Raw genomic sequence first — 8,646 nt, forward strand, 5'->3', positions numbered from 1 at the left:
TTGTGTTTACGGTGCTAAAGTTTAGGTACCGAAGTGCTAAGTACAAGAACAGCCTTGTGCTCATCCAAGGGCCTCCTGGAGCCTTTGGTAGCTCCATGCTGGTGGATTCCGTGGGCTTTGGTCAGTGACCTGTGCGCTTCAGCTCCATGGTGGCCATACGAAGGACGGGGGGAGGCCTGGCCACGCAGGTCCCACAGAGGTTCCTGGGGACACAGGTAACGCGTTCACGGTGCGTTCCGACCTCCCTGCGTGCGGTTGCTCTTCCCTTTCATCTCGCCCCAGCCGCGGTGGTGGCTGACGCGTGTCCCTGGCGCCTGGGCCCCGGTGCCGGCAGCCCTCCTGGCGGCCTCCCAGGGCAGGTCTCCGCTCTCCTGCTTTGCCCCTCTGCTTTCGCTGGGGACCTCGAGGGCCAAGAACCTTCCTCCTGCTCCTGCACGAGGCTCAGAAGCGGCTCCCCCGCGTGACAGCGGCGCTTCCCCCACGGGGGAGCCGCGTGCTGCAGGTAACGAGCTTGCCCGCCGTTCATACTCGGCAGCAACGGGCCCTGAACGGCGAGAAGTGCCTCGTAACGCGCCCGGACAGCGCCGAGCACCGGCAGCAGCGCCGCCGCCGCCGCCGTTTCACGTCGTCCTCGCAGGCCGCGGCCGCGACCGCCGCCTGCCATTGGCCGCCGCCGTCACGTGGCTCCGCCGCCGGGCTGTGGGCGAGCCCGGAGCGGGTAGCGGCCCGGCCGGGCTCGGCCCGGCTCGGCCCGGCCTCGCGGCGGCCGCTACGCGGTCGGACCCGGCCCCGCGGGCCCGGGCAGCGCGGCTGTCGCCTCGAGGCCGCGCGTCGCTGCTCTCTGGACCCCGGCGCAGGCGCCCCGGCGGGGCGGGCGGCCGGGCTCTGCTCTCCGCTTTCCCTTCCCCCGGCAGGAGCTCCGGGCAGCGGCGGAACCTGATCTCCCACATGGAGCAGGACGAGGAGCGGTGGCTCCGCCGGCTCCAGGCGCCCCTGAGCAGCGCCCGTGCAGGTAAGGGCCCCCCGCGCCATCCGAACCGGGTCTTCTGCGGCTTCGGGCACTCCCGAGCCAGCCGCGGTGTGGGGTATTTCATAACCCGCTGTGTGTTTTATTGCTGTCTGCATCTGCGGGTGTTTTAGCATCCAGCCTAACTTACATTGAGGAATTCTGCAGCTTGCAGCGCTTTGTGAGGAACCACATCCTCTGCTTTGAAGCTGCCTTCTACTGGTTCGCTGGATGCCCGTGGTTCTTGTTTTGGAATAAACAGCGCAGGGCAGATGGCTGCCCACCCTCTGCAGGACATGCGTGTTCTTACAGAGCTCTGATATCTCCCATCAGATGAACCTTTCTTGGGCGGAACACCCCGTTAAATCATTTCTCATACAGAGGCTGCTCCAAACCTGGGCATCCATGTTACCTTTCTGTACCTTTTCCAGTACTATTAATTATTCCAGCACATCATTTCAGTCCCATGTCATTGCTCCAAGCCATTTTTAGCTCTACTGTTCGGCTGAAGTTCAGTAGGGAGCTGTTATCTCCCAGCTGCCTGCATTGAGCCAGGGGAATCTGCACTCCCCGGTTAGCAGGAACCACGTGTGCCTTCCACTGCTGCCCCTGCGCTCACGTCACCGCCACTCTTGGGGAACTGGAGCTTCTTGTGCCCAGAAGGTGACATCGCAGGCCCTAAGTGAGTGGCTGCAAACTCCAATAGCTGGGACCGGTCGCAGCTGCTCTTCAAATGCAAAGATGATGGATCAGGGACTGGCTGGTCATCTCAGACACAGACCACTTCCCTAATGGGACAAAAAAGTGAGTTTTAGTAACAAAAGTCTTGTAGATCAGCTCCTACGCAGGGAATCTGATATCCTGCCTCTGATCAGCTGCATAATTTTGGGAAAGCTCCTTCCTCTCTCTAAGCCTGTTACTGTGGCAGCGTCTTCCAAATATTCTTGGGTGCAAATAGCAAATGGAGGCTTTTGTAGCAACGATGACCTTGTTGCATTGCAGCAATGGTCAGAAGCATAGAAATGTGCTGTGAAATAGATACAGCTTCACCAGTATGAACATCTATAGATACTAGCAGATACTGTTAAATCTTTTTGCTTTGGAGTCTGTTTATATAATAATACTACAATACAGCTGGTTGTTTTTAAGTGCAGATTTTAAAAAGGCTGCAAGGTATTCACATGGATCAGCAAGGTTCAAGGTGGTTGTCGTATAGAAGTTGAACACAAGTTGTAAATGATTCAGATGATGAAAAAACAGATTCCTGTGCGTGTTATGCATTTCACATTTTTGAGCGATCCTCCTCTTTTAAGTGTCAGTGTTTTTCATTGGACAATTCAGTGCGATTCGCCACCTAAGCCAGTAACATCTATCCCAGAGAACTTGGCCTTTGGGGCTCAGTACTAGCAAGTGCTATGCTGGAAGGTGAGGAATGTGATCTGACATTTCTAGAAAGCTAAGGTTTTACCTTATGTGTTAGTTTTTAAGGGCTGTATATAAGGGTTTTGTCTCTTGCTTAGTCCCTGCCTTGCTTTGTCTATTTGGAAACACAGATGAGAATATGAAGGCAAAAGTAAGATTGTTTGGAATAATTTAGCTCTCTCCCTATACTATGTTTCCTGTGTCTCTAACATTTAGTTTGGGTTTTTATTTTAAGTAGTTGGTGCTCAAGAATGGCATTTATAGTACTGTGCAGCAAAATATTACTGTGACTTGGCTTAGTAGTAATTGTGGAACCGATGCAATGTCTCAGTACCTCCTAACTGGAGTATTTTCGGTATATTTGTGCAATATTTGCTTGCAAGTTCTTGCAGGATTTTCTTAAGAGCATTTCTAATTCCCATGAAGCGTAGCAACTTAAGAAAGAAGTTGAATAAACCAGCAGAAGTGTTGAAAGACACAAAAACAAAGGAGTTTTTCATGTCAGTTTTTGCAAGCTTCAAACCTTTAGACCTTTAGCCACAACTAACTCAATTGCTTTTGAACACAGTCTGAAATTAAAATGCAGTGTGGGATCTGAGCCCAAACTAAATGCTGTGGAAAGGCAACATCCGTCTTCCTTGTCAACTCCAGGTAGCAGAAAGCACAAATGAAAGGTAATGCTCTGTCGCTTGACCGATGGGCTCTGTGAAAGCCTGAGCGATGGAGCTGTCCACCTTCCAGCTTCATTGCAAGCAGGAAGGGGCTTGTTAAATCCCTGGAGCAGGAGGATTTAATGGACTTTAGCAGCAGCTTTGTGGCCCGCAAATGACCACTGCGGGTTTTAACCACAGAGCTGAAAAAGCAAATATTTGATGTTTGCAAGCAGAGGCTCTGTCTTTATCTCCTCAACATGTATGTGTTTCTAGCATTGGATGTTTCAAAGACCTTAATTCTTAATAGAAGCGCCCCTCCCTGCTGTAAGTTTTCGTGCTTTGGCGCTGTTTTTGCCCGAGAGCGGGTGAGCGGTGTGCCCAGCGGATCGGTGTTTTAGGGTTTTACTCCATATTTGAGCGTTTTTTTTTTTTATTTTCCCGCGCTCGGGGCGGGCGGCCCTCAGGGGGCGCCGTTGGCGAGCGGCGGCCGTTGGGCCCGGCTCGCAGGGCGGGGCCCGTCACCACGGCAACCGCTGTGGCGTCAGGAAGTCTGTGTTGCGCCTGCGTCGCTCGGCTCGGACGCGCCTGCGCGCACCGCCCGAGCAGCGGCAAGCGCGGGCCGTTGGCGCGCGGTGCATGCGCTTCGCTGCGGTCCTTCCCGGTGTTGTGGCGGGGTGCGAGGAGCGGAGGGAGCCGCGGCTGCGGCGGAGAGGTCAGCGGCGGGCCGGGGGCGGCGAGGACCGGGCGGGAGCGGCGGCACCGGCGCCCCCCGATCCCCTCCGCGGGCCGCGGCTCTGTGCTTAATTCTCAGTTGTATTTTTCATTTTGAAACACCCGCTGCATAGATTCCTGATTTGTATGTTACTGTGTTTGCATACAAGCCATGAAAATTTGCACTGAGCAACCGTTACTTTTTATTTTTATGATTACTTCCCCTTTATCCTTCCATAGGAGGTATAATGTGAAGTTTTTCTGTTTTCAATAAGATGCTCTGTAAAATAGGAGGTTAGTTTCTATAACACTTAAAAAACAGGGGCAGTTTTTGTCATGTAAGTACCGATTTAAAATTAATTTCTGGAACGTGATAAAAAATTTACTAGTTATAAAATGTTTTGCCTTATGTACGAGGTACTAGTGAGGGGAGTTGCTCTAAAGGAAACATGAACATGATGCACTGATGGGTTATGAGGGAACATAAGTGGGTAGTGTCTGGTAGACAATGATGCTGCTCATTGCTAAGGTTGCTTCTTAAAATCTGTTTTTTTTTTTTTTTTTTAGCAGTTATTTTTTGCTTGTTAATTTGTCATTGCTTGTATTTCCCTATCTGTTTCAGTTACCCTTGTCTGCATAGGAAGACTGACAGAGACTGGAGCAGAAAGGTTAGTACCTGATTTGGAATTTGTCTTCTACACTTATATTTGTGCTCTGCTCACTGAGTAACTCCTGTTCTCTCTCCTCAGTATTATATATTATATTGGCACTTCCACAAAGCCAGAGAACCTGCACTGTGCAGCTCTTGCGTTATGTCTCAGTAGGAGAGAGTGTGCCATAGAGTTGTGGTTCTGGGTTCAAGCAAGTTATTAGGAAACAAGATGGAAAAAGAAAGGGCAGACTATTCATGGTATCATGAGTCCCAACTTTCTGCTCAAAATAGGGTCAGCTCTAGAGTTGCGTTGTGTTGTTCAGGACTTTATCTAGCCTGATCTATTCTGACTTCCAAAGAGCTGCGTGGGGGGGTTTGTTGTTTGTTTGTTTGTTTGTTTTCTGCAGGAGCAGTGCTGTTCACTGCTGGGAGCAGTGCTGGGCTGAGCAGATCCTGAGTAATATTTGAATTCACACACATATTTAAGTACACAGGTACTTGTGGAAGTGGCTAAACTTAGCACCATTAGAGCATGTGCTGTCACCTTCTCCCACCCTCTGAAGCTTGGAACTTGAGCAAAAAGAGGAATTAGTAAAAATACACTAAAATCTAACCCTTTCCTCCCAATTTCTAGGTTCCATCTTCAAGAACCATCTAGGTTCTTGCTGCTCTGTGCTATTTTGACTATATACATCAAAAGGTTCAGTTGGGCTGTAGACCGAACATCTAAGTGGATAGGTAAGTGCTGCTGTTTATTTTATTTGACCAGCTTGTGTGATTTGTAGAGTCCTAAAATCTTACAAAATTAATCGAATTCTATATTGAAATAAATAATTTTGCAAAACTGTTACTTGACAAGCTCTACAAGATGGTGCCAAAGGGGCTTTAAGGTACATCAATAACAGCATGATCAGATGTATTTAGAGGATCCTGGTCTGTGCCTACGCTTCACTACACGTCTGTAGATGGAGGAGTAAGATAGATTAATCCTTAGGTTTGCATTGCTTATACATCTCACGTGATCTGCCTGGGGCATTCAGTATTAATTGCAAACAAAAGTTTAACATCAGGAAGTCACCGTAAATAATATGACATGTGTACGCATATGTCTGTGAGAGTTATTTAAAGCCATGGAGGATGTGAGATTCTCTGTGTGCCTCCTCCTACTTAGGGGAAAAAAAAAAAAAAAAAGGTCAATTTGTAGTGATAACTACTCCAAGATTCTGTCTGAAAAAAAAAATTTATGAACTGGTTACAGAAAATGTCAATTTCTCTCTCAGGAAATGATCTAAGACTCACAGCAAAGTCCTCTGCAGGTTTGGGAGGTTGAATTTAAAATAAATTAATCCATTAACATCTGTAATTGCTTATAGGAAAGGCTGACCTGTGAAAATGTGTAACCAGCATTCCTTAGCCTTGCATGGCTGCAGCCAAGCCATTTGAGAAAACAATCCTGCTTGTGTTCTTCCTGCATTTTGAGTCTTTTGGTGCCCAGAGCTTTATTGGAGAAACTGAACCACAGCTGCTGCCATTCCAAATGAAACACTCTGTTTAAGTTTTGAAAGAAATGGATTTGGGAGTCAATATAAAAGCTCCATTAAAATAGCCAGAACCGTAGTGAACATATGGCTAGGAAGAAGAGGACAATCAAAATGTCTAAGAATAGAAATCTAGTTCTAGTGTTGCTCAGGGATTGATGGCATTTCCATATGGATGTTATTGTACCTATTGCTGTTCCAAGAAATCACTAGCTAGCACTGTTATTCTTACTGTAGAAAAAGTTTAAGAAACTTAGTTAAATCAGTTTTTTTTTTAATTAGTTTAAGAAGCTAATTTAAACCAGCTAAGAAAGAGACAATACTTTTATCTGGTGTATGTGACAACAGTTTATGAGACATGGTCAGTGTCTACTGAGTAGCCAAAGGAGGAGGTAAGAACACAGAGGTGAAAGAAGGGTGGGCACATTTGTTAGATGTGCTCTCTCATCTGTCCGAGAAACTCTTCTGCAAGGCCAAGCACTGCTAAGCCTTACTCTGTGAGCTGCTTTTCAGCATGGGGACAGGCTCTCTTCTTTAAATATGCTGTGTCACAAAATGAAATTTTGCACTCCGAGTGACAGTCTTTCCTCCCCACCTTATGGGAGTGAATACATTCATTTTTGCTGTGTTATGTAAATGTAGATATGGATGCATATACAAGTGGGACATCTCAAATTCTGAGCTCCAGGCAGGATTCTGACCTCAAAGGAGAGGTCAGCATGCTTTTGAATGTGGCCTGTGTCTGTCTGTGCTGAAAGTACAGTATTAGTGTTTTGGGTCTATATGTGCTATTATACTTATGTGCTGCAATATTTTATATGAGAATCTCTTCTCCTTCAAAGAAGAGTCTTCAAAGAATGTCCTCTTTCAAACTGGTACCAGAGGCCTGTTTCACACTGCATCTGCGTATACCATCTTACATATCCACCTTTTAGAGGTTTTTCCATTAAAGGGCTTCAGTAAATCTTTCTGAAGCCCTCTAGCGTACCATGAAGATCCTACACATGCTTTGGGCAGATTGAAATGCTTCACTTCCATTCCAAAATCCTCTGAACAAGAAAGTCATCACTGTGCTGAGTGAAAATAAGCAGGGTCCTTGGAGAATGTGCTGCACTAAATGCTATAATATATTCTATGCAGATGAATTAATCACAGAGGAAAGTCCACCGTTGGAACAGTGGAGAAGTGCTGGCGTCTGAAGAATGAAGGCGGCGAGCCAGAGAAGACGCAGCCCTGACTGTTCCTGAGATCTTTCCCTGTAGCGCTGCTAGGCAGCATTACTGCAGCCTGCAGCACCATGGATGAAGAGGACAATGAATTTAAAGTAGTGTGGGCAAAAATTGTCGGTAGGGCAAAGAAGAAATCTGAGGATACTGAGGAGAAAGCTGAGGATACTGAGGAGAAAGCTGAGGATACTGAGGCAACAAAGAAGGTTCAGAAATGGACAAAGACCACTACAACAGGCAGATCTGTTCCTGGGAGCCAAATTGATCAGTGCTTTCCAGTAGTGAAGGGGAAAGATTTGCCACAAAATTTGGGTTCTAAGGTGCCGACAGGGATGCGTGAAGAAGACGATGATGCTGTGCCCTGCAGTAGTGGTGGGACGTCACAAGAAGACAGGAGAAGCGCTTTCCCTGACAGCCAGCTGCGCACAGTGACCAGTTACTCTACCAAGAGGAATGTGACAGGTGCGTGCACTGAAATCTTTCAGACAGAAAATAGGCTAGTACTGAAAAGACTCAGTTCAGTAGAGCTCTTTAGAAGTCTGGAGGAGGTATGCAGTTCTTCAGTAAGGTGAAACCTAAGTGCTGAGTGAAATATGAGGGAGTCATTACCTTTTTTTTTGCGACTTCAGAATGTAAATCATCCCTCAAATCATTAAGAAGCAAGTTTAGATTATATCAAAGTGTTTTTTTCACAGTGTGTTATTGTATTGAATGTTGAATTATGTTGCCATTGACTGTCACCAAGGCCAAAAAAATAAATTAAGAAAGGTTCTGGGTTAATTCATGAAGGATTGGTCTTTCAGTGATGACTAAATATGATGACCAGAAGGCAGTCACCAGTGCATGAAATCCTTAAACTGACAGCTAAGGTCAACCAGGAGAAGGATTATTTTGTACTTGTTCTGCCTGATACCCTTTCGTAATTATCTACTAGTGACTGCACTCAGAAACTGGGCTGGTGAGATCTTTGGTCTGATCTCACAGGTTGCCTCAAAGCAGAGCGGAGATACACTGAGCTGTTAGCCTGCTGCTCGTTACCACCCCTCCTTAGGAACACCTGTTGCTTGGTTCTGAGCCTGAAAGTCCGAAGCATGGATAGGGCTTGAAGATCAGAGTAGAAACATGTTCATTTTTTTTGACTATCTCAGGTTGCTGTTTTGGGAAGCTTCCCAAGAGCTCCCTGGGCAGCTCAGTTACCTGTTTAATTCTGACTGGGAAACTGTGCTTTGTCCCCTTCAGTGAATGCTCCGAGTGACTGTTCCCAGACTACACTATCCTTCCGTCCTTCACAACCAGAGACCTGCTCTTCAGACACCTTGAAGACACCACTGCTGCCTGGGTCGAAGGTGCGGGCAGCAAAGCTGGCGGTGGAGGGAATGCAGCAGTTCAAGAGAGTGGCACCTGAGCAGCTAAAACATAGCCTGGGCGATAGCTTGCC

Source organism: Tinamus guttatus, unplaced genomic scaffold (genome assembly GCF_059628265.1).
Source record: "Tinamus guttatus ecotype Peru unplaced genomic scaffold, ASM5962826v1 Tinamus_guttatus_pri_ptg000429l, whole genome shotgun sequence".
Lineage (NCBI taxonomy): Eukaryota > Metazoa > Chordata > Aves > Tinamiformes > Tinamidae > Tinamus > Tinamus guttatus.